The following is a 26,831-nucleotide window of genomic DNA, read 5'->3' as shown; positions in this document are numbered from 1 at the left end:
TTATTTCTTATTTAAAAAGAAAACACACAAAAACCAGAACAGTCTGCAGCTCTACAGCATAAACAGTAACTTTGGAAGAGAAAAATTATTGCAATTACTTCTATCTTCATTTCAAAAAAAGAGAACAGCTCAAAGGACTAGAGAGCATTTGCAAGAGGACCAACTGTTAACCCACCTAATTAACATGCAGTTATCTGGGAGCCAGTTGGTACAACAGAACATCCTTGCCATTTACCAATAGAGGCCATTTGAAAACAAACAAACAAACAAACAAACAAGCAAAACCTAGCTTAAGCTGCACTGAAAACCAAGGGTCTCCACTTAATTCACTGAGGGCTCCTATTCTAATCAGAAAACCAGTCAGAAGAGCTAGTGACTTGAATACTAACATGGCAGAGTGGATGTAAAGGAAGCATGACATGTGGTGACCTTGGCCTACAGCAGTGCCCCCCTCAAAGGGATGGCAGCCCTGGGGAGCTCGGCCGGGGGGGGCGAGGACTGGCTGGGGTGTACGGCAGGCGTGGGGCAGCAGCTCCTGCCGTCTGGCTCCCGCACCCACCCACCCACCCAGCCCTGCTGCCTCCCGCTCGTGCCCAGGCTGGGGCATTTCCAAAGGGATTTCTTGACATAAGGACAAAGCGCGCTCATCTGCCTGTGTTTTGTTTCAGCGTTGTAACCTCCACCTGTATTGCAAAGGTCTCTTATCAACAAGTTCCCAAGTAATAAAAAAGTAAAACTGGGAAACGGGGGAAATAGCCTTCTTGTTACAGGTTACTTTTTCCCCCTTTATACAATATCAGATGAGGTCTAAAGAAGTATTTGTTCCCCCCACAGTTACCCAATCAGGCTTCAATTTAAAAAGCATCCATATTCAGAATAGAAAAGGACATGCTAAAGTTCAAACAGGTGATTAAGTGCAGTTCTCATGGGGTTTAACACTAGGAAAATATTAAAAGGCTTGTCTTGAATAACAACATCCTTAAGGCCAATATTTAACTGCTTTCTTGAACTGGGGCCATGAAGGAACTGTAACCCTGAGGACTGGGCAGGTAGAATGGGAACTTAAGAAAAAAAACCAACTGTAATTACTATTCAGATCAGTGCCCGCAGGAGTGTATTAGTGTATTTTGTTTCATTTTGGTACTTATATTTGCAATTTATCTGTCTTTTGTGATCACCAAGAGGACATGTATTCATGCAAATGAGTGACTTGACTCAGTGAAAAGTTTTAATTCTGTCTGCTAAGAGAAGGTAGACCATGCAGCGAGCGACAGCAAGCAGCACCATGAAGAAGCTGGGTCTCCCAAATGCTTCACAGCAAGGTACCTCTGATTTCAGAAGCACCACTCTTACCAAAGGTTCCACACCTTAAAAGTTCAGTGGTTCAGTGAGAGGTCTCCCAAGTGCAAAGGCAGAGGAGTGCCTCAGCTTCTCAGACAGCTCCTCAGGCAGGGAAGGTGGTTTGACCTCTGTGCTGGTTTTGGCTGGGATAGAGTTAATTTTCTTCACAGTAGCTAGTATGGGACTGTGTTTTGCATTCATACTGGAAACAGCATTGACAGTTCAGGGATGTTTTAATTACTGCTGAGCAGTGCTCACACAGAGCCAAGGCCTCTTCTGCTTCTCACCCCACCCCACCGGTGAGTAGGCTGGGGGTGCACAAGAAATTGGGAGGGGACCCAGCTGGGACAGCTGACCCCAACTGACCAGAGGGGTATCCCAGACCATACAGCATCATGCTCAGCGCATAAAGCTGGGGGAAGAGGAAGGAAGGGAGGGACGTTGGGAGTGATGGCGTTTCTCTTCCCAAGTAACCATTAACCTGTGATGGAGCCCTGCTTTCCTGGAGATGGCTGAACACCTGCCTGCCCATGGGCAGTGGTGAATTAATTCCTTAGTTTGCTTTGCTTGTGTGCGTGGCTTTTGCTTTACCTATTAAACTATCTGTATCTCAGCTTATGAGTTGTCTCACTTCTACTCTTCTGATTCTCTCCCCCATCCCAACTGGGGAGGAGTGAGTGGCTGTGTGGTGCTTAGTTGCCAGCTGGGGTTAAACCACAACAACCTCCCATGAGCAAGCTTAGAAAGGCCGGGGAAACACAACCCTTGGCAACACAGCAGCAGCCTTCCAGCTCCCATGCAAAAGCAAACTGACTCAGGACAGAGGCAGCAGAAACCCAATGACTTCCCCATTTTCCTCACAATTAAGTCTTCCGGTCCTCTCAAGAACCTCTTTTTCAACCACTTTCAATCAATCTGCATCTTTCTTAAACCATGCTGCACAAAACTTGAATATGGCTCTCTGGTGAGGTTTCACCAATACTATACCTGTAGAGAGCTACACCTGAATCTTACATACACAACTCCTGCTAATACCCAGGAATAAAATTTTCCTTCTTTTAAGCCCCACTAGCACTGCGCAGTTGAGTCATGCATGATCTCTTAAAATCCCTGGATTCTGTTACTCAATATAGCTGTTGGGCCAGGGAGCCTACATTTTGCATTCATACATTTTGTTTTTCTTTCCTTGGGTTTCCTTGTCAAGGTCAGCATGGCTTTTGCAACACTGAATAGAAATGCCACTTACAGAGCACAAAACGCTTAGAGGAAACACAAGACAAAGTCATACTTTAAAGCACCCATATCTCACCCTCTCACAGCACTTCAGAAATAAATTTTTGTGTTAAAGAATCATGCATTTGCAGCAAATACTATGTTTTGCTGACTTAAGAAATCTGTAGGTAGGCAATTAATGTCTTTCTTGCTGTCTGCCATGTGAAATAGTTAGCTTGTGACTGTGTCCCAGTAACAGTTTTCCTCTATACACCAATTTCAGTATCCTCTACTCGAAGCTGTCACAGATGTACCCATGCAGGAAGGAGCAGAGTAATAGAACAACAAACCTAAATTCATGGTGTTAAAAGACTACCCAATAAAAACAATACTTAATTTACTATTTAGCCTGTCAGAAAATCTATTTTACTTCACCTGCTGGAGGACTGCTTAAATTCTTTTTTGAAAAATATTTTAAAAACTCCCAACAGGAGACCCATCTTCCAACCTTAGATGAGGCTGACTGCAGTCAAAGCCATCACTCTAACCAACTACCAGAATGGCAAAGCCAGTTCTCACCAGCAGCAGTGCCTCCCACTGTACACGCTTCCTACGCTGTTATCCCAGACAACACTGACCACAGAAACACACCCCTCCACCAGGAACTGCATTTCTGCTACCACCCATACAGTGCTGCTTTTTTGTCCTGGGATCCACAGCAAAACAGCTTTGGAGTCCAAAACAAGACACTTCTTCAGATGTCCATCAGGTCCAGCCCTGCCACTGACAACAAAATCAAGTTCACGCTTAGTTTTATCTATTTCTTCTCAAACAGTGGATGGACCATAGCAGAGTATAGTATACTGAAAAAACACCACTGCCTTTCCCATTGCTTCGTCTCAGATGGACGTTTTTACTTTAGATTCTCTTTTTTTTTAATTTTGTACTTTTTCTTAACATTTGTGCTCTTTTCAATTTATTTCTTTTTCTGTATTCCTTACTTAAAAAGGAATAGAAAGAAGCAATGTTAGTGAGTTATAAAAACTGGCACCAAATAAACAGATGCTAAGCACACATCCAATGCAGTTGCATAGGTACTGGGGCTGTGAAATCTTGACAAGATACAAATCAAGGATATAAGCAAGGAAACTGATGGAACAAAACACATATGCTTAATTTGTTTTACCCTGCAAACAGCCTTCCTTACCTGCCCAATCTACATGAAAGATTAATACATTAATACATACAAAAATCTTTCGTTACATCACTGCAATACACATTTCTCAATTTACTCACAAGGACACATGCTAATACAGTCATACCATATCCACTGGCCTTCACAGCACGGTTCACTGAGGAGAACTATGATTTATGTTTCCGCATTGGATGGGTATTATATTGTAGTCAGAAGGTGTTCACAATCGGGCAAGCTAGATCACTCTGACCATGGCTCTCCTTACACTAAAGTCCTTTAGATTCTTCTGGCAGCAAAAAGAAAAATTAAAGCAACTGTAAATCTAACTGGACCCCATTTAACTGTTTTAAATCCATACGCAAACATCTGTTTTCAGTCACAGTCACAAGGCTGGACTGAGACACTCTATCCCTCACCAAGTCCTTATGCCCTTTAAACAAAAAACTTCGTAAGGAAAAAAACCCCACCATCAGATGTAATTATTACCATTTTACTTTAGGTCCCAGGAAAACAATGCAAAACCACTCAGGTTGGTTGACTGAACTGAAAAGTTAGTATGAGATTAGCTGGAACAAGACAGCAATACGAGTCCTCCCTGGATGCGGCTCAGAGGAACACCAGGCCATGGAGCCATCCTGCGCCACACTCCGGGACTCCCAGGCCGCCCGAGAGGTGCCCCGGGCACTCCCACACCATGGGCTGGCCAGCCAGCCTTGCTTGGTGCCGTGTGTCTAAAAAGCCCCAGGAGCTCCAGCAAACAAACGTTCAAAGGAGGGAAAGGTGGGAAGCATCCTGATACCACTTCTTAGACGTCATTGCTGCAAGGATTGTAATTCTGGCCCGGGCAGGTAGGGAGGAGGTAGCAGCCATCTCCTTCCACAGCCACAAGTGAGTGTGCAGAACATCACTAACTCGGAGCAGGCAAACAGCAGAGACAGGGCAGACATCTTCCTGATAAAACAAAGACTTAATTGTTGGTGAGAATGATTACTTTTAAGGTTACTTAACATTCTCCACTATGTGAACTTGTTTAAATTAAATGGGTTCTTTCACCAGCTGAATTTCAGATCAGACAGGTCTGCAATTTACAAGAATGACATTAGAGGGGGAAAAAACCCTAGCCCTTCTTCCTTGTCTTCATATGTCAGAAAAATGTGATGACCCTTTCTTTGATCGATTCCTGAAGATATGTAATCTAAGGACTCTGCAAAATAAAAGGCTTTTAAATCAGACATTGCATGGAACCCTTTTTTTTCCATGTCTCAGCTACTCTTTCTAAATTAAAGATATGCCCTCAGTTTGCAGGTGAGGAAGGCAACCTAATTATTGCCTGAGCAACGCTAAGCTATTATACTAATGAGAACTAAGGGAAAGTGTATGAGTTAGTTAATAATCCTATGCTGAAAGCATCGCTTCAACAGCTTGTAGTAAATATAGCCTGGGGTACACATGCAACAATGACAAAAACAAAATACTGAAGAGCTGATCATCGGGTAAAGAGTCCCTCCTGTGTGCTAGATAAATAGGAGTCTCAGAGAAAACATGGTATGTGGCCAATGTGACCATAAAGGAGAGCATTAAAATGTATGCACATGATAAGCCATAGTATGACTACCTGGGCAACCTTAAATCTGCCATTTTCTGCCTTCCGAGAGCTGACTTCATCCCCCCACTGATGGTCTTTTAATGTAAGGAAAGCTGTATGTTTATGCGAGAAAACTACATCTGTCCTCAATTCTTTAGGAGAGTTTTAAAGAAAAACACACGTGGCAAAATGCCCAACGTCCAAGCCTTGCACGAGGCTGAGAACTGCCTCCCTGAGCAAATAGGAGCAATGATCATGCTCGGTCCGCAGCCGCAGCCCAGCACGGGAGGGCCCTGGCTGGCACGGCATCCCCCCAAGCCAGGCCAAGGGGTGGGCCTGCTCAGGGGGTGGATGAAGCAGCAGCGCTTCTTTCCTGGCTGTCATGATGCAAACAGAAATTAAATGGAAACTCTAAGGGGAGAAGCATGCAGCGTGTTCTCCCAACTCACAAAGGAAGAAGAGCCAGAGAGGGCGCGCTGCGTGGAAAGCTGTAAAGATGCAAAACAGTTCTGGCACAAGCTTCCAGCGCTGCAAGACTGCGCTCCCAGCACAGCTCTAGGTAATAGAAAAATGCCTTGATACTACATGGTATGATGTTGGGGCACAGCACCAGACAGCTCCGCTACATTTCTCAAATACTGCTTTTCTTTAATTAGTGTAACAGAAATGATGGAATATAGTCAACAACCCAAACCCGTTCTGCAAGATTTAATGGCATGCAATACAGAACAGAGTAATTTTTTCAGTGGATTAACCCTCACGTCTAAAGAGGGGTCAGACAAAGCTTAGGCAATAAATGAAATTAATTTGAACATCTGATCATCCTCACCAGGCAAAAAGCAAGCCCTAAGCAGCAATATTAACTTTACTTTTAGCTTTCCCAAAACATTGCTTTTAATTCCTCTTTTTAAAAGCTTCAAAGAAAGTTATTTTAAATATGTGTAAAGGCAAAGAAAAAAAATCCACGTTTACCTGTTCCTTCTTGAGAATCAAAATTACTTATTTATAGATTCCCATAGCTTATATTAATTAATGGTTAAGAGACACATCTGAGTCTGATTCTCCTCAGCCATATAAAACCACTATACAATCGTGTTCATGAACTATCCAAGGAAAAGTGATTCACACCTTATAATAGGAATTTAAGGTAAAGTACCTTGGAAGAAGGAATTCATTCAAAATCCAGCCCAAATTAATTACAATAAGATTCTTCTGATTGACTTAAATGGACTTTGGGTCCAGTGTTTACTAGCGGTGCTCTTAGAAACCAGCAGTGAACATTAAATAACAAATGTGTTTTGATTTACAGTACTCTCATTTTCAGTGTACTGTTCAGCTCCATTGCACTGTTCCCCCATGAGTACTTACAACGAATTTTACACTTGAACTCGCCAACAATCAGTACTTTCCCACTTAGAGGATTTCAAACCAAAGTCTTTCAGCAAGTTAAACATTTTAAATCAGGGACACACAGACACACACAAAAAAAAACCCCACACAGCAGAAGTCGTTAGGAAGCATGCAGTATTCAAACAGTCCCTCCAATTTCGAGACGCAAACAAACCAACCACAAAAGGATTCTCAGTTTCCCATTCATCTCCCTCACCACCAGGAACAGTCCAGGTCAGTTCCTGCTGACTGCCTCCACAGTAATTTATAGAGCACTACAGGTTTGAATATTGTCCTTTGTATGTATGGGATGAAGTCACAAGGACTGCAGAGGTGACAGTGCCATGCTATTTCTTTCTTACACGTAGCTTTTAATGAAACAAAACATGTTTACAAACCCTATTTCCCTTACCCAAGATGAAAAGAAAAAAAAAAAAAAAAAAACACAACCCAAGCAAAAAGCTTTCTTTGTCCTTCACGGTTCAATTTAAACTGGAGAAAGAAACAGCACCTGATAAGGTACAGAGTGATTACTTTGTTCCTTAGGAATATATGCATGACAGCTGCAGATTCGTCTTCTTTAGAAAAGATTTTCTCTCAAGAGTTTCTTTAAGAGAGATTTTCAGTAAACGACTATGACCATCCAGGTTCACATAGTGGGCACATCAGTACCATGCTGTGGATCTTCATTTGGCAGTGCTTCTGCATATCCAAATGCAGTGATGCTTCCGCCTTCAGCCCAGACAGACAATTTCCATTCTAAGGTTAATCTTTGTGCTAGATCCAATACAGAGCCTGGGGTACACAGTCAGGTAGGCAGAAGCACAGAAGCAGCCAGGATCTCACAAATGCCTAGCTTCCCAAGCCCAGTGGCTCCAAGGTACTGTCACAAATATCAACCATTTGGTCAATGCATCTTCACTGCCAAATGCCCCAAGGAAGACAAGAGCAGTCTCGGGGAAGGACTGTTCATCACTCACCTTTGCTATATTTGCTGCCCTCAAGGAAGGAAGAAAAACTAGAACGGAAAGGGAACAGAACTGATTTAACATAGAGATAGAAATGCTTTCTACGGATCTTTGACTGGGTTTAACTATGATCTTACTTCACATATCCTGAACAGAGCCACAGAAAGTATTAAGGGAAGTTATTGCACTCAGGTTTGGAACCAGTCCTAAACCACCACGCTTCAATATACCTGCTCCCTCTGCCAGGCTGCAAACAAATGAAATACTAATACTTCAGCCTCTGCAGCTGAGAAGAATCCAAAAAATCAAACCACAGCAGGTGTGCTGCTCTGCCGGGAGGCTCTCACCAGGTCCAGAAAGCTGGCAGAGCTGGCACTGGGCAGAGGAACATCTTTGCACAGACCTCTGGTGGCCTGTCCACAACTCCACATCGCTGTGAAGGTGGAGCAAAGATACCTCCCTCCCTTCAGCAGGATGAAGAGTCTCTTTCCACCCTGGAAAGGGAAAACATCAAAAGGGGAAAAAAAAAAATTCTCTGAAGTCTGACTACATAACATTTTAGATCCCCGGTCTACGCCCAGCCTACTAACCACAACCAAATCCTTAGGGAGACATAGGGACACTCTCTTATGAGAAAGAAAATGGTAAGTCAGGTACAAATAGTTGAATTCTGCTGTTCACAGGGGAAAACAGCCCCTCTTCCCCAGTAAATTCTTCCAGGCCATGCTGCATCCTACCAACGTTATAATATCGAAGGTGGGGGCTGGAGGAGTAAGAAAATAAAAGACAGGATGCTAGTGCAGCACTGGTAGGAGACAATGCTGTATCAGCTTTAAACTCTTGCCTCTATTTGGAAAGCTCTTACTCCTATTATCACAGGTTTTCTTCCAATATTACCATCAAAGAATCATTAGGCAGGTGGAAATCTTCCATTTTCAGTTTGCTTCCATTCTACATTTGACAACAGTTTGTTCATAGCCAGAACTACTCCCCTGAGGAGCACTAATCAACTTCCTTTGCTGTATATAGATTTTTCACACAGCTTGCAGGCAGAAGAAATATTTTCAAATGAGATAAAATGATTGCAAGAAAACCCACAAAACTCAGAGACAGTAACTTGGATGTTTCACCTCTTTTTTTTTTTTTTTTTTTTTTTGCCTAGTATGAGGAAAGAAACCCCCAACAATACATTGCTATACACCAATTTGCTTCTATCCAGGCACTTTTAAAGGATAAGAAAGTAGTAAGACAGGCCAAGAATAATAAAAGTAAAAAGATATCGTAAAGGCTTTTTTTGTTCCATCAAGGACACTCAGAAAGGACTTGACCAAATAGTTTTCTTGCCTGTTTATACAATGCAAGTAACTCAGCAGAATGAATGTTACCAACAAACAGGCTTTATGCCACCTTAGCGCTTAACCCACTGTAACAAATTTTTATTTAAATTCTACTGTGATTGTGAAGCATTGCAGAACAAATAAAAGTACGTAATAGACCATCTGATATCTGCACCAAAGCAGTTAGCTACCTACCCCCTTACACACAAGACAATAAAGTTCTCTTCATTTAGATTTTTGGGATAGTTTTGCTCACTTCACCATCTACCTCTTCTCTCTTCCTTTAGCAGATGGACTCAAGGTACATGCAGGAGTTAATGGTTCCCTGACACTGAAAATTTATTCCCTATACATCACAAAATAGACTACTGCAGCCACCACATGAATCTCCTCATCAGTTAGCTAGTCACTACCCAAGAAACAGTCTGAACAGGGAGGTGGTAGAGTGGAGGGGGGGGGAGTGGAGGTGGGAGTACAACTACGTTTTAAAGAGCAAAAGAGTGCAATTTTTTTTTTTTCCCCCCTCTTATGAGGAAAGAAAAGGCCAGGGGAGAAGAGACATACCCAGGCAAGGCAACACTGACACATCTGGCTGCACAGCCTCAGTTTCAGGCAGACGGCCTGATAATGACACAACTGACCATGCAAAATCCTACTATGTCTCAGCAGAGGAGATGGTGGCATGTATTTCCCCAGAGCTCCTGCAGTGAGGACAGTAAACAAGATTACGCTTTTGATGTGTAAGCGCTCATAGTCAAACTAAGCTCACCCTATTGCTCAAACCCCAACCTTGGTGACTGCCCAGGACCCAGGGACCAAGTCCCAAACCATGAAAGCTCAACACCTGATCATCCTTTTCCTACTGACCTTAAGCACAGAGTAAAACTCTCGGTATTTTGGCTTGCTGGTGTTGCTTCTTTTCAAGACACTAGTGCACAACAGCCATATCCTGCAAAGAACTGAAGTCCCCAAGGTATCCTTAACTTTGTATGCATGGCTTGTCTAACATCTCCTCAAGCAATACTGCACTCCAGAACAGTTTTGTCTTCTACGTTACCAGCCTAATAACAGTCTAATTAGTTGCATTAAGCCAAAGAGAGCAAGCAAATCTATTAATAAACACCATTGTAAAGCAGAACTTTGCATAACTCAGGCTTCTTAATAAAACTTCTACATAACTGAAGAAGAAATAGCTACATTACACTCAAATGACTGTGTTTGTGTGTACACTCAAATGAGCTGTTCAGCAGCACTCTGGCAAAGCTACCTGAGATTTTTTTTACTAGTGAAAAGTGCAATTTGATTTTTTAAAAAAACAGTGATTATTACAAAGTATCTATGCTGAAAATAAAAATAGCTTCTTGCAAACAAAAATGCACACAAGATCAAAACACTACCACAAACATCATTTGAAGATTTTGCTTTATGTATTACACTACGCTCATCTCTCCTATTTCTGCCCATCTTTAAAACCTTTTTGACATGCAGACACAAGCTGTCTGTACATCAGCAAAGCAGCATGGCCCAATTGGAATAGGTTTGCAGAGCAAAACAGTTGGCATTGAGGCCTCAGCCCCGCACCCCACATACATCAAGGGTTTTGCTGGGACTAGCTCTAACCTGGCCCCAGGCTGGACACTCAACAGGGAGCAGAGCATCCTTGCACCCCCCTGCCCTCCCCGGAGCCCGGCCATGCTCCCCCAAACCACTCTGGAGCGAGGTCCAAGTCTCAGTAACAGGGAACAATCAGGGGCCTCGATTCAAGAGCACGCTCACTCCTGCTCTGCGCTGAAATGCTAAAGATACACACACCCAGAGGAAGCTGTTGCTTCCTGAAAGTGCAGCAAACTAAGCACAACATTTATCTATGTGAAGAAATATTGACCAGTTGTGGGTTTTTTTTTGCCAAACCATTACGGCTTTGAGAAGGGGAAAATGTGAATGCATTCTCCCTTATTTTTTAATCCGATTGCTTAAATTTGTAAAAAGGTGTTAGTGCTAAGAAGATGTATTGTCTCTATGTTAGTTACCTTTTGCTATAGATACTGAAAATTCTGTAAGAACTTTACCTCTATTTCACCTAAACAATATATGCTTGTGAACATACACTATCCTTGGGTTATGCTGATGAGGTACTGCATAAAACTCTTATTTTTGCTCCCAAACTATTAAAAAAAGAGCTCTACCCTTAAGGGGAAGTCAGCTCCATTTACAGGGTGACATTCTCTGTTGTGAACAAGGGACGGAGCTGTGCCTACGGATCATCCTGATTCTCAGTACACTGCCACCAGAGCCAACCAGCTTATCTCGGTGATGCCACCTTTGAGGGCCTACATTCATTTGACCCAATAAACCAAAGCTTGTTGGTGACAGAGCTCTCATTCCCAGAAAAGGTATGGAAGACCAAGACGACTTTACAAGGTCGACAGCATGTTTTATTTGCATTTTCCACACTGAGTTTTCTCCAGTTTGCTGCCTATAGAATAGGAATCAAGTAGCAAAGCCATGTGCATGTGAGCAAAACTACTACCCTGCTCACCCCTTAAAGCTTTGGTAGAAAACAGATTTTTTCAGAGACAATAGCATTGAATGGAGCCACAAATACTCTCCTAATGCTGAGATGATGGAGGGGCCTTTTGCAGTTGGGTTTAGATGCTTTTCATTACATATTCTTTTAATCATGTAAAAGCTTTATAATGTTAATGCAAATACATTACTCATGAAAGTGACAATCCAAGGGTATCAAGCCTGACCTACACAGGTTGTGAGCAAACTGAAAGAGAAAACAAATGGATGTTGACTTTCTTGAGATGATCATCAAGATTTTTTCAGCAGATTAGACTGCTGTTAGGTAAATGCTGACTAAATATAGAGTGTTGAGGAAATGTTTCTAACTCTCTTTGAACTGTATGGTTAGAAGTCATGCACGTTGAAGACCAAGCCAAAGAAACCACCTCTTGCTAATTTTATTCATTAGCAAGAGCTTGCCTTTTTTCAGTTGCTTATACACTTGCCAGCTTTCAACTCTTTGAGCTGAAATTTTCCATATGAGGTGCCTGCCTTTAAAGAAGAAAAAAATTTTAAAGTATCAAAATAATTCAGCAGTTCCAAGAGCAAAGCTAGGAAAAAAATAAGTTGCCTTGCCAACATTTGAAGAGAGGTCAGAAGAATGTTTAAAAGACATAATTGCACACAAGGACCTACACTTTGAGGGCCTGACTTTGCGACCTTACCCAAAGTGCATTTGAAAGAGCTTTTTGTGTGTAACGTACTATTAGATGGGGAGTCATGTATCAGTTAAGCTCACCTCAACTTGTAGTTTAAATGTGAAAAGTATACACTGCTGTTCTTGCAAGCTGTCTTTTCCCACAGAAGTGGACGGGAGGGATAATCACTTGTAGAAAGCTTTAAGAATCAGGCCCTGGACCATTTTTCTTTCCTTTCTGGAATCTGTTTCTATTGAAAAAAATTTATCACACATGTAGACAAGAGCTAAAGAACTTCCTAGTTATTCATGTTACACAGCTGATACCTACCCACAACCATAAAACACAAAGCAGAAAGTCTATGTCTGATGTCAGCCATTCCCTGCAGTCTTCTAAGATCATCAACATGAAATTATATTCTCCGAAGGCATGAACAGCAACACAAGGGACAAAGAAGTGAAGAATCAGCTCTCCCAATCTTTGTGCTGTGGCAAACCCAGCAAACCTAGCAGAAGCTGAGTATGTCAAGAAACAGAATGAGTAACCAGTAAGTGGGTGGTTCAATATGTTCATTTTCCTCCACTATTTCCATTTCAAGTGTCAGCTTCCCAAAATGTATTTAATTTGTACTATAAATTTTGATTCCAAAACTCTTCCCATGCTGTTCAATGAAAGTCTGCACACACACATGTAAAGGAAATATTGCTCCAAAACCTAATGACAGCAAGGGCCCTTGTATGAAATCTGTTGCAGCAACATTTGCTTCCAGATCTGAAATAAAATGGTAAAAGTTTTTTTGGCTGGACGGATCTAATGACAAATGAGGAGCAATCCCCCCACCATTTTCCCTTCACTGCACAGTCCGCACCAAGCTTTCAACCAGCAACAGCAGCAGACTGCTGACAGTATTATCGAAGAAGTTTCTGTGGGCTCTTAATCACGATCATAGCCTCTGTTGTAATAATAGCCTTCTGACGCCTCATTAAAGCCCAGCATTACGTTGGAATAACCACATTCCACCACACCTGTTATTTAATCTTTGGTAGCTCCTGTAAATGCAATAGAAATAATGAAAATGCTTTTCTGGAGATAGCCTTCATTGTAACATGCAGAACTCAAAGGGGTCCTTGTAAAAGCCAGATGAAAATCACCTCCCATAGCCCCAACAGAAATGACAGCATCTGTAAAAGCTCCCTCCTCTCAGTGCCTTGCCTTGGCAGGGTCTCACCAGCCCCACTGCTGACTACATTGGCAATTGAGTTTAATCAGAGAAAAAGGGGTCAAGTGTGGGAAAGCATCTGCACCTGGGTGAGCATGAAAAAAGCAAAGAGGAGGGCAGAACATGGCATACTGTACCCAGTAAAACAACACAGCAGGAGACTTTGCCAAACAGTGCCCCTGCACACATGGTGGCTACCTCAGCACATTCCCCACAAGGCCAGACAGCACCGCAGCCAGTTCCCTCTGCAGTCAAGGGTGCCTGCTGCAATCTGGTCCTGCAGCTGCAAACCATAAATATCTGCCTACAGGAACAGACGCACACCCACTGCAGTAGGATCTCTGTAAAAATCCGATATGTTAGGCATTTACTTCAGCCAAAGCTTCAAGAGGTTCAGGCTGGCATGGCAGTCTCTGAACTCTTCCTTTCATCTATTAGTAGATAAAGATATGATTTCCTAATACTTCAGGATGAAGCACTGAGCGGATTGTCCATGGCTGTGCACCACCTGTACTGACTGACCCAGAGGGAAAGCAAAACACCCTCAGAGGCTGTAACTTTGAACTGTTTGCTATGCCCATGATAGCAAGAAGCATCTCTAAAATCAGACAAGGGAAATAAAGCCTTTCCAATAGGAAATTAGTAACACTAAACAAAGGGGCCATGACTCCTGTAATTAATGCCATAAAAAAGCAGGTTCTCATAAGAATCCTAACTAAAGGTAAAGCAACATTTAGTGAAACGTAGGAAAACTTACTGATCAAAGCTCAGAACATACCCCTATGATGATAGTAAAGGGGGGGGGGGGGGGGGGAGAGGGGAGAATCGCTAATGTTGTATTACATACCCATCAAAACCTATTACTCACTCTAGCTGAGTGGGAGAGCGGAATTCTGCAAGCTTGTCACAGACAGGATTTACTGTGTCAGCTCTAATTTTAATTGTCACTTTGCTCTGGAAACGCGATTGAAACGGCAAATAAATGTTAAATGATGGATTGCAGACTTAAAGCTGATACAATTGCAAAAACTGTTAAACTCCTTGTATTTATGTTGTTAAAAACATATAGTTGCTCTTTGTGCCCATCCAAATACTGCTGCAGAAGGGAATTATTTGAAAATGTGCATTGGAGCAGGCAGGCAAAGCCTGGAATTACCCATACTATGGTCACTCCTTCAGGTCTTATTCCTGATCAAGTATGTACTGTGGCAGAAACTGTGCACACAGAACACCCCTCCTGCCTTAGGAGAGCTGCTGGCTCACCTCCTGAGCTGGAAAGTCCAGGAAAAAGAGCAGGGGGGTGGGGACAGACAATGGAGGTAGGGAGGACACACAGAAACTGCATGAGCAAAGCCCAAGATTTTTCTCAAATTCAGACATAGGTCTTTTTGAGCAGTCTTCAGCTCCATTGACTTTTCTCTTTTGGAGCATTACAGACCAAGCTGGAGGGTAACAGAAGGTAAAGCCACTGTTCTTCTCACTGGGCTGTGACACACCATGTTCTCCTCCCTGCCCATCAAGGGATAAGGATGATTTGCTTCCCCTCTGATAAGGCTGGAGCACAGACTGAGTAACAGAACTATTAGGATTAACTGGGTATTCCAGAATTAAGAGTTTTATGGGCATCCCTCCTTAGCTTTGCAACATACATAAAACCTTGAGCTCTCCTGAGAGCTACTGGCAGTTTCTAGCAGGTCTTCCCTGCTAGCCCTACCATAAGTTTTCTACTAAACCACGAGTCTTGCATACAAACCAGTTTATTTTTACAATGCCCACAAACAGAGAGAAATCTACAAATCCTGTTTGCCAGGAGATGCTGCTAAACTCTAGTCAACAATTATCCCATTACTATATTTTAATCACTAATGTTGATGAAAATTATTTTCTCCAAGTATTTGCAACATCCTTATCAGCAGTGCATCTGCTATGGTGGTTTACTGTTCAGGTTTTGACATCTGCGCTAGTCAGTGACCTCAGCAATGTTGCAGGTCATGTATCAGCTGAAGCATGTACCCAGGTACAACTTCTGTATGTGATGAACCCCCTGATTTGAGACTGAAAAAAAATTCTGCTTTGTGAAAATATTGCCATCTGCCTAGTACTCCATTTTCTGATGAGCTGCAAAACAGCTCCTCTTGTAGTACTTCACCCTTTTTATCCTGTTTGTATGAAAATTAGACAAAGACATATAATGGCAATTGGTATGGAAATTAGCCAAATAGTTCAGTCCTGAGATAGACACTGCTTTAACTCAAATTCTAACCTGCTTATTCCTAAAAGCTATGCCACTTCTTCACAAAATCAAGTTATTGCTCACAGAGCCACAAAAATTACAGTCCTTCACCACAACTGACCCTGAATTTTTCAAATGCAATACTAAGTTGTGAGCTTAAAAGCTGTCTGCAGGCTCCAGAATGTGGAGTGAAACAGATGCAGAAACTTTTTTTTTTTTTTTAAAGAGCAAAGTAACTTTTCATAAGCCTGAATTTCCTTACCAATCCTATTCCACACTCACACAAGACCACTAACACTCAGTGGAAAACAACTAAGACCGAAGCAATCTTACCATTTATTTTGATTTGTAAGGAAAAAGTTACTTCTGTCTCTTGCCTGTTGCAAGGCCTCATTATAAGTTTAAGGATAGCACACCCTCCTACAGAGGTCTCACCTCAAATGACACTGAATGTCTTTTGCTTGTCTTTTCATTCAGTGGAAGAGCATGAGGCCCAAGTACACCTTGGAAGCTGAGCTGAAGGTACTTATGCAGTCGGTGTATCCAGAATGCCAATAATTTCTGTAGTGCTGATCAAGTCTTAACTCTTCACACTCATTCATTTAGTCTCATACTGAGCCATTTAACTTTGGACGTGTGAATAATCATAAACAGATGATCTGCTACACATGGACTCACAACGCAGAGACTCCAAGCAAAGTCCTGACCCAAGTGATGTCAAAGACGCTTTTAGATCACACGTTTCACATTACTATTTTCTGTTAAATCACTTGTTTGTGTTGCTATCAGAAAAGGGCTAAACAAATGCAGCTGCTTGTTTTTAGATCTACATACATTGGTTTTTAAATTAATGTTTGCATAAGGCAGAACAATATCACACCCCTCCTTTACTTATTTCACATCTCAAATAGTCATCACACACACAGAACAGCTTTGCTGCTGGATGTGTGCTACATGTAGCTAAATTCACACAAAGTGTTGTGGTTTTTACCCTGAGAGTATTAACTCACTCAAATCAAATCAGTTGTGACTGGAGCATATAATGTACTTTTTACCTCTAGAAAAACAGACTCCGTGCCAAATATGTGCAAGATTAAGATTATAAAGTTGCATGAAAGCATCTACATTTTTATCCCTTACATGGCATTTTCTGTATATACTTGTCCACATAGTCACTTTTTCAACCAATCAAGAAAATTGACAACTCAGAAAATGAGTTTCACAAAGATAGGTCTAAACAGAATTATAGAATCATTTAGGTTGGAAAAGACCTTTAGGGTCATTGAGTCCAACCGTAATAATATATTGGGATTACAATATCAATGTTTATACTAGTTTTAAAAAATTATCATTCCCACTATGACAGATAGAAAAGAAATTATCCCATCTGTGCTACTTCTCCTTTCTGAAAGGAACTGCACACAAGGGGGAGGTCCTTTTACTTGTTTATATATACAAAGGCTTTAGATCACAAGGAACACTCCTATGGGTCAGCAACAAACCAGCTTTACTGAATCCATAGAGTGTTGTTGATGGCATACATCAGAGCTAACTTTACTAGCTTCTAGCAATAGTAAGTGACGCAAGATTTTACAAACGTGACAGATCTAAAACAGGATCTTTGCCCACGTTAACAGAACATGCAGCATGCAAGGATAAGCTCTGCATTCAAACAACGTTGAGTGTGCAGACTGCATCAAAGACATACCTTCTTTTTCCAACATTCACCAGAGCACAGAGAAGACTCTCCTTTTAACATGAACCATCATGACACTAGAGCCACAGGCTTATCAAATGTTTCTTATCCAACATTAGAATTGATCAGTAAAACTGCCCAAAGACAGTTGAAATGCAAGCAACCTAAAGATGACATTAAGTGTCCATGGGAGCAAACTGTCTCAATGCCCTGTCTCACTCTTAAAAACTGCCTCCATGAATATCTATGAAGCCTCATCCACAAGTTTGCAGTGCATAAAGGCAGGCAGTATCCAGCTCAGTCCACTGTCGTAGTGATTTACATCACAAATTCAGTGGGAGGTTGCCTGGTTGACACTGAGGGCAAAGAACAGACCCATGCATACAAAAGTGGTGCTTTAAAAGTCCATTGCCATGATTAGAATGAATAATCCAAGAGATAAGCCTCTCATTTCTCAAAGTACTCTAGTCCATATTGTATCACTCCATAGCAGAACATACTAAGCTGCTGTTTACATTACATGAATTGCTTGGGTAGGAATAAAAATATTTATGAGCTATTTTTGTATTTACAGACTAACACCTCTGTGTCTCAATGACAATGTTTTCTTCTTTGCATATTCCTGATGCACAGTTGTGACAAATTCTGGATCTATGTGGTACCAATATTTTTCAGCAGAGAAATACCATTTGGGAGAATTGTATCACCTTCTTTTTATAACATAGTTGCCTCCCCAGAAAGGTTTATCGAGTCCAAATTTATCCTTTAAATTGACTTTTATAGAAACTTATGTAATAGCAACACAATTTAATACCCCAGGCTTAGCCTTCTTTCCAAGGCTAGACACTGCTGCTACAGTAGGGCCTACAATCATCTGTCAATGCAGTGAGGTCTTGCTACCTTATACTATTTTCCTTCACACATTTTTAAAACCGTTAGCATTATTATTATTGAGAGTGTGATGAGGAGACTAAAAGTCAATCAGAAGCATATTACAAGTGGATCCAGAAGTCTGTTCCGCAGCTAGTTATCCTGAGATTGTTTCAACACAGTAGCAGTTACTGTTCACTGATGCCACAAAAACTCATCCTTTAAACCGAATCTCTAATGCATTTTGATCAAAGTACATAAACACTTTTTTAAAGCACTTTCATAAGGCCCAACTAATCATTTAAACATCTTTCTTGGATTAACAGCCCAAAACCAAGGTTTTGCTAAATAAGGGTATTTTAATACAAACAACATCCACGGGAAGTCTGAAGGATTTCATTTGTAACTAAGCCCGCAGTTATCTCTACTCCCTACTTTCACAACAAAACTGACAAAATGAAGACAGGAAGAGGAAATAACAATTCATCCATCAGCTTTGAGACCTCTCTAGACCTTGGAAGAATCACTGAGACAATATTTAGACGAAGGTCCCACCCAGCACAAGAAAAGCTGGCCTCTTCAACCCCGCTAAAAACAGAGCTAAAGAAAAGGTAGCAATCAGTTTCCATTGATATTTACAAGATAAAATAAGAAATAAAAATTTTATTTGTGTTTTCAGTTAATTCAATTTTTAAAATATCTTAATGTGAAATAATAAGCTAAAATACACCTTACTCAAATTGTAACTGTGTAAGAGAACTATTAATTGCATCTAAACTTAATTTGACCCAATGGTTTCTACTGGACAGGAAAGCAATTACCAGTAAACTAACCCAAGGGAGGGTGTTTGTTCTAAACCATCACATTCTCTTAAATTAATGATCATGCTAGTCAGGAAAGCAGTGCATTGCTTTACGATACTGCTTTACAATTGAAGTACATTTGACATCCGAAATTTTGTAGCTCCCGGGAAAAAAGGAAAGGATGTTAGCTTCCTTTATTTGGAATTCGAAGGCTGTTGTACAATGTTCTGCAGTAATATGTTGCTTAACAAAGATGCAAGAAAAAATATTTACAGATTCAACTATTACAAGGCTTGGATCCTCAGAAAATAGCTGTCATAAAACAAAGCATCTGGCGGGACAGTGAGCAAAAGGACATTTCAGTACATAAACTCTGTAGCGAGGCCAAACATAGCAACTCTGTAGCGAGAAGAAAGTCAAGGCAATTGGAATGGTCATTATAAACCACTGCAAAATAAACCAGCATGAGAAAGATAAGAAATGACACTTTGGAATAAACATCCTGTAAAAATCAGAGGTGGAAGTCACTTAAGTCATTGTGCAGAACAAAAAGCTTTGAGGAACAAACACAACTGAGTGTCCTATATGCCTCGCCCCATATCCCCACAGCTTCACAGCAACATCCTCAGCCTTGGTGTCCTTCTTTGCTTATAACTTCAAGTCCCTACCCCTGAGGACCCGAAGCTGCTCCTCAAACACCCTCAACTCCCTGCCACGTCCCCTCACGCTCAGCAGGGCTGACCGTCCCGCCACAGAAGGGGGAACCCCAACACACAGCTCCCCAGACAGCCTCCCCACCCAACTGCAGGGCGGCAGGGACTCTGCCAGAAGTCACAAACTCTGCAGCACCCACCTCTGTCAGCACCAGCAGCGAGTTCAAAAGGACGGTCACAAACAGCGTTAGCAACTGGACCCTGGGAAGAAAATCCTGCTTAGAATATTATGCAATATGCATCTTGCACAGCTTTTCGTTACACGATCCAAGTATGGTAATTAGAAATGAGAAAACACAGTTCCCAAAATGAAAGACTCCAGAAAATATGTGCCCTTAATTACCTGAATTGTTCTAATGGCCACTTAAAAAAAAAAAAAAATTTAAAAAAAAATCAATTGGTAACTAGAAATTGCAGCTAGGACTTGAGAATTTCTTGGCCTTAAATAACATGCTGGTGGCAAAAATCAGTAACAGGAAGTTAGTTATTCATAACTCATCTTCATAAGAAGTGCCACAGTTACGGCTCTGTCACTCAAGTTAAAGTAGCAGTTAAAACTTTTTTATATGCTCTAAGCTCATACCCACACCATTTGCTTCTTCAAAGGAAAAAAGAACTGAGAAATCTACTTTTATTTGTTCTAGTTATATGTCATTACTAGACTAGACTTGGGGGAGGTGTTTTGGGCAGGGGGTTGTTTTAGCTGATATTTTTTCACATTTTAAAAGAAGAAATGAGACCTTTTACCTGAAAAAACACTCAGGAAAATGAGTGTCAGGAAGAAACTAAACCAGGCTCAATTGCAGAATTTTCAATTCTCACTACTACTCACACTAAACTATAACTTCCAGATCTGGTTTTTGATTTATGTAGAAAAAAAGAACATGTGTTGCAAATGCATGTAGACTTAAACATCTCTGCATGCTGGCCTAGTGCATACATACAGAGGATTACTTGCTATTGAAGGCCACCTATACCTGAAATAAACCTGCAAAGCAAGGTGATGAATACAGAGAATTAGGTTGTTACAGTAAAAATGTTTCAGCGCTTGGTTCTATAGGCCCTGGTCGACGTTTCTTCAAGCTCTGCTCCAAACAGGTCTGGAAATGAGAAAATATTTAAGAGCAATATATTGCGTGTGACACTTCACTACCCCTTTTGTACGTCTCAGTGGCTTCAGGCAGAGTAGCCAGACTGCGTACTTCTCCCATATATGCTGTGGAAAGCAGTGATACAAGGGAAAACAGTACTAAATCCTTTCTGTCTCTAGGAGGCCCAGGCACAATCTGGCTCACAGCAATGTTCAGCTGCAGTCCTGCAACTAGTTACATGTATGCTTAACTTGCCATTATTAAGGGTCTTGCTGATACATGGCAGGAAAACAATGGGCTCGTGGGATCACAGCGTTAATAGGTTTAAAGAAAACTTACAACCGAGAAAGAAGACGATTTATAGTTATTTCTTTCATCAAGCAGTTCATGCTATGAAAGCATCACTTCAACACACAAACCCCATTGAAACCTGGACTACTCTAATTCAGAGTACTTCCAGTGCTTTTCATATACCTTGTAATTACACCCTTTAATGAGATTATTTTTCAGTGAGAACTTATTTAAATGTGACAACCCACTAAAAGGGTTTTCAGTAGACTGGACACTCTCATAGATAAAAGAATCTTTGAAGAATAAAACAGGTTACCAATTCAGAATCTCCATAGTCTGGCAATATATAAATTTATATCCAATATGCACCATCCAGAATAACAGCTGTTTGGTGCCCAACACCAAGCATATTTCTCTTGGTGGTCTCTCTTGTGGAAGAAGGAGGTTTCACCACCCTGAAAGTCCCAAGAGTTTTGAGAAAGTAATCCACCTTTTCTGTAGAAACACATATGTCAAAGTACTTTGCAAAAGCAGCAGGAATAGCTACTTCATAGACAGCAGATTTCTGTTCCCACAGTCGTAACCTTATAAAACAAGATATATTGGAAAAATAAAACAGAACTACACTGATTTTAAGTAGAATAATAACTTGCTGACTTTTGGTAACAGTAACCTCTAAGGAATGGTGGTTTTGCTTGGTTGTATAAGTGATCATTCTGAAATCCATTTCAATTTGTATCCAAAGGAAACCTCTTAGGAAAGTTCATTTCCCCTCCTAAAAACTGCAGGCTGAGACTTTTTTATCACTTGTCAAACACATTATTCAAATAGCTCATTACATTGTTCAATCACTGAAGCTCTTGCCATTGTTTTCTATAAAATTGATTAGCATAATACTACCTGTATCCTTCAGTTATTTTCCTCATCCATTTAAGTATGGATAATTTAAGTCTGAAAATATTTTCGGCCTAGTATTTTTCTTTGTAGTCAGAAATTACAATTTATAGGACCCACAAAATAACACAATGTGGAAGCTTCTTTCCAAAATAATGGAGCATTAACAGTGCTGGCAAATTCCAAAAGGGAATATAGGAAGACAACAAAATTCATCTTTGATATAACTCTATAGGGCAGAGCAAGAACAAATTAAAAGATGGGCAGTTCTGATTCCCTACACTGCAGCAGTAAGTCTCGATTTCAGGAACTGGCAATCAAGACTATGTCTGTGAAATGTCTTTTCCCCTCCGTTCCATCTTTTCCTTGGGTGGTATTCAGTACACCCACAGAAGGCCTCTTCCTCACAGAGAAAGGGATTTTACATTGGCATCATAATCCTTAAGGAAAAAAAAAAAGGAAAAAAAAAAAAAGAAAAAAAAAAAAGAAGGGGAGGTGGGGGCTTCCATTAAGAGCAACAAACTGAGTAGTTAAGACTTGAGAAATAGAATTAAAGCCGTGGGACCGGAAGAGCATTGCTCTCTCTGAGCAAAGTATTCCCAAAAAGCCAAGAAATTAAGTTTCTAGCAAGGCCTCTGTCAAGAGTTATTTATGACCTGCCTGGATTGTCACACTGCCACACTGTATATAGAAGCTCCAGGAGGGGAGGGGAAGTCTGAAGGGAAAGTATCCAACCTGGTGAGAACATACAGATTCCAGCAGAGCCGACCAACTCCTAAGGTGAAATTGCTTCAGCCTTGCCCCCCGCCCCTCTCCCCTCCCCCCCCCCCCAAAAAAAAAGATATTTCCAGTCAGTGACTTCAGTAAAACAGTGGAGAACGATGAAGCTGAGAAAGTGTCATTATTCCACTAAAAAAGGAAAATTCTGGGGCTAAAGGGATTCCATCAGTCTGGAAAAATAAGAAACCTGAATAGCTTCAGGACACAGTCCAGCAAAACGTGAATACTGAATACTAACTAGGATCAGCATCCAAGACTCTTCAGCCTGTCATGTTAGTTGAGAGAGTAACGTATATATAATCTCCATCCTTATATGCAAAAAGGAAGAATCATTTGCAGAAAGGTAACAAGACATAAATATACTAAGATTTAAAACCAACTGTTGCTATAGGAGTAACTAACAACTTGTCGCACAAGCGGTATTTGTCATATTTATGACAAAGGCATTAACATCAATTTCAGTAAAAGTTACTCCGAAGGGAGCGATGCTTTTCCCCCCAGTCATGCAGATTGGACAGCCGTGGCCAGCAGGCTCGGGCTGCAGCCAAGCAGCCCAGCACAAGAGACATTGCGTCCTCTTTAGCCTCACTGACAACAAACACAGGAGAAAAAAATCTGACATCCTCAAAGCTGGAGGGAGAATAAAAAAGTAATTTCATTTCTGTTCTAATACAGTGGTTTAAAAGTCTCATCCTTCTGGAGAGCGATGCTCCTTCATTGCAAAGACTCCTTTCTCATTCAATAAAAGAATCTGCTGTCTTTTCAGTGCCTCCTCATTCCTTTCTCCAACCTTCTATTTTTAATCAGTGTTATAATCATACTGCTTTTTGGGAAGAAGCTTATACAAAAAAAAAAAAATAAACCAGCCCTGAACTTTTATTGTGCTGCATAGTGTCCTTGTAAATGTTAAAATTGGAGTACCTGCCTGTCTTTCTCTTACCATCAATCTTGCACACAAAGCATTTTATCTTTTGTCCAACACCTTGTATTCCTTCCCAAAAAGACAAAACATGGGGGTTTCATCTCTGAAATTGTTACACACCTGAACTAAAGACTCACCACTACATTATTATGGCAACAAAAATAATATAGCTGTAAACAGTACTATGCATGTAAGAGAAATAAACACAGTAACACCTACATGATCCAAAGTTGGTTTTCATGCAGAAACTATCATTCTATATTCTGAAGTCTTGGGACACTAGTAGACACTACTACAGAAAGAGTAATCACAGCTCCATATTTTTGTCAAATATAACACAAGTTTTAAAAAGCATGATTCAAAACAAAACAAAACAAAACACACTAATACTCAAAAAGTCTGTTGACAACATGATGTCGCTCTTACTAGCCCAGTGTTAGCACCACAGTAAATTGCTCCCACAAGTTTTGGCAAACCTTGATATTGTAACGGTGGTGCAAGGTGATCTCAGGCAGAACCTCAAATGCACTGAAAGAACTGGTTCGATACTTAGCTTTGAATTACTCAGCGACAGCACAGAAATAAGACCGGCTAAATGCATGAAGTCAAAACATATGCTACTGAGAGTTGAACCTGCACTAGCAGGGAATCGCAATGACAGTAAACTAAAAGCACTATTTTTTCTGACAGTCATAAAATAGGATTTAATCTGGACTTCTATGTGTTGTCAGATCTTTAGTCAACTTGTCTTCCATTTCCCAAGAATTTCCCAGTGTAAACAAGGCCACAGATCAAAATCAAGGGGCAGATTCTGAGACAACAGTAGCAAGGTTATGGTGGATAGTGAGTAAGGGGGAGGGGAGGGGGGGCGGGGAAGGAAGAGAATCAAAAACCTGTATGTCTGTGTGTCAGTCTGACAAATCATAGTCAGTGTCTCAAACATTCATTAAAGAACTTTGGTGGTGAAAACAGCCTCTGTAAAAACACTGGAGTTTTGTGAACAGGACAATGTGGCCAGAGGAGGGGGCCCCACAGAGGGTGGGACCGTGCTTCTCCAAAGCCACAATTCCTTAAGTGGCCAGGAGAAAGAGCACAGTGTATGCGCCTGGAGGAGGGGGCCCCATGGAAAATGGGGCTGTGCTTCCATCTTAAGTTGTCATGCCAGCAGGGAAAGAGAGCCAACTCCCCAATAAACCCCCCCCCAAACTCACAGACTTATTCCAGAGAACCCCAGGAACATGAACTGCGCATGTCGAGACCATCGACTAACACGTTATAGAAGAAGGGAGAACGAGTCCTCAGCGCGCGCCTTCCAGAACTGGATCTCTACGCTGACTGGACCAACGCTGGACCCAGGACTGGTGAAACCCTTTTCTTCTCTCTTTCTTTCTTTCTCTCTCTCCCTCTTTTTCTTCTCTCTTTTCCACAGTCCCTACACCTCATCCTTTTAAACATAAACCATTGACCAAGTCCAAGACTAGGAGTGGATCTAGCCGCCCCTGGGCTCCTCTTTGAGAAGGACGACAGAAAGCAAGGGGGTCTGCTCTGAACCTCGTGACTCAACAGGAGGGCTCTCCTACTGACACAGTTTCATGTTCTTTTTTCCGCTTCTTTTTCTACACCTCCCTTCTCTTTTCAAACAGTGGTTTAATGACATAATGCAAGGTTCATATTGATGAGTTCCCCTGTACTTGGGCAAGATGTATTGGGTCTGGCTGAGATGGAGTTGTTTATTTCTCCCCATAGCAGCCCTCATAGTGCTGTGCTCTGCATCAGTAGCTAGAAAGGTGTTGATAACACACCAGTGTTTTGGCTACTGCTGAGCAGTGCTGGCACAGCATCAAGGCTGCCCCAATACACAAGGTTAGCTAGGTTGAATAAATGTTGATTGTTGTTTGAACTCCCCTGGTGTCATTTCACCTTAATTCTAACAAAAGAAATCCACGAACCTGAGTTGCTCCAATTTTGGGACTTGACAGTCTGAGTCAAAATTCACAGGTTGATCAACACCACTGTGGCTTGACCAGCCATTTGGAAAGCAGCGAGACATTCCCAGTAGTTTCAAAGGAGCATAGATTTAATTCCAACACACAGGGCAAAAAACATTACTGTGTGGACAAAAGGTTACAGATGTATGGTTTTTAACTTGAAAATGTAATTAATGATCTTCACCATTAAATGATGACCATTTGCTTTGCAATATTATAAAAAGTTCTATTTTTAAGTGGCAAGATAAGACTGAAAAAATAGGAAAGACCAGAAGTATTTGGCTGTAAATAGAGGTAAAGCAGCTATTTAAAAATGGCTGGCAGACTCTGGCAAAGGTTAGAAATACTTAGTCAAGGCGTCCTTAAGTCACACTGCAAGCTTCCTCCACTGCTCCCCTGCTCTACACAACCAGCCTATTCCCCTGAGCTGGCAGACACATTTAATGATGCAAGTCCCCTCTGTTCCCGACTTTTAACACCAGACATTGCTTTCACAGAATGGACAAAGTATAGCTAAACAGGATGAAGCTTTCACACACAAGTTACCCTTGCTTACAGAAAGTATTTACAGGAGAAACGTTATTCAAAAATTTTAATTGGATTCATGACACATTTCCCCCCTCCCTGTGCCCCAGTCCAAGAGAAGGATTTTGTAGATCCATCACACAACCTGTCTATATTGATAGATACTCCAACACCATCTTGTGTTTTGGCTCCAAGCATACACTACAGTAATTAATACAAGCAGCACCTTCTCCAGCAGTATATTTATATAGGATTACGTGGGAAAGGTCCCTGCAGTTAACTCTCTACAAACTCTGGTTTCTCTCCTGGCCAAATAGTCCTTCTCCGACAAGCACACTATTGCACAACGCACAACATACTTTAAAGTAAGCAGGAGAGGGGAATTATTTCCTAGGCTGTTCTCCTCCAACTCTTTGAATGCTTCTAGGTGCAGTTATTTGGCTGTTAAACTTTTCTTCCTGCTTTTCACACCTCCCAGAACAAAGTACAGTGGTGTCCTCAGGGAAGAAGGTACTCCGACAGATCTGTAAAACCAAACACAAATCCATCATCGTAATGAGTCAATTAATTAAT

General features: G+C 41.3%; 1 protein-coding gene across 2 annotated transcripts in view; it reads right to left on the bottom strand.

Moving 5' to 3' along the window:
• Window positions 1-26,831, bottom strand: part of PLCL1 (phospholipase C like 1 (inactive)) — a 213,417-nt gene that overhangs the window by 171,389 nt on the left and 15,197 nt on the right. The window contains exon 1 of one of the 2 annotated variants that reach the window (XM_049814071.1): window positions 26,618-26,746. The exons of the other annotated variant lie outside the window; for it this stretch is intronic. The gene's annotated coding sequence lies outside the window, so the exon portion shown is untranslated. Of the gene's footprint in view, window positions 1-26,617; window positions 26,747-26,831 lie in introns of those variants that run through there. 2 annotated transcript variants of the gene reach the window in all.

The sequence above is a fragment of the Accipiter gentilis genome, chromosome 1 (genome assembly GCF_929443795.1).
Source record: "Accipiter gentilis chromosome 1, bAccGen1.1, whole genome shotgun sequence".
In the NCBI taxonomy this organism is placed as follows: Eukaryota; Metazoa; Chordata; class Aves; order Accipitriformes; family Accipitridae; genus Astur; species Astur gentilis.
Note: the sequence above shows the minus strand (reverse complement) of the source record. Positions and strands in the feature narration are given on the sequence as shown.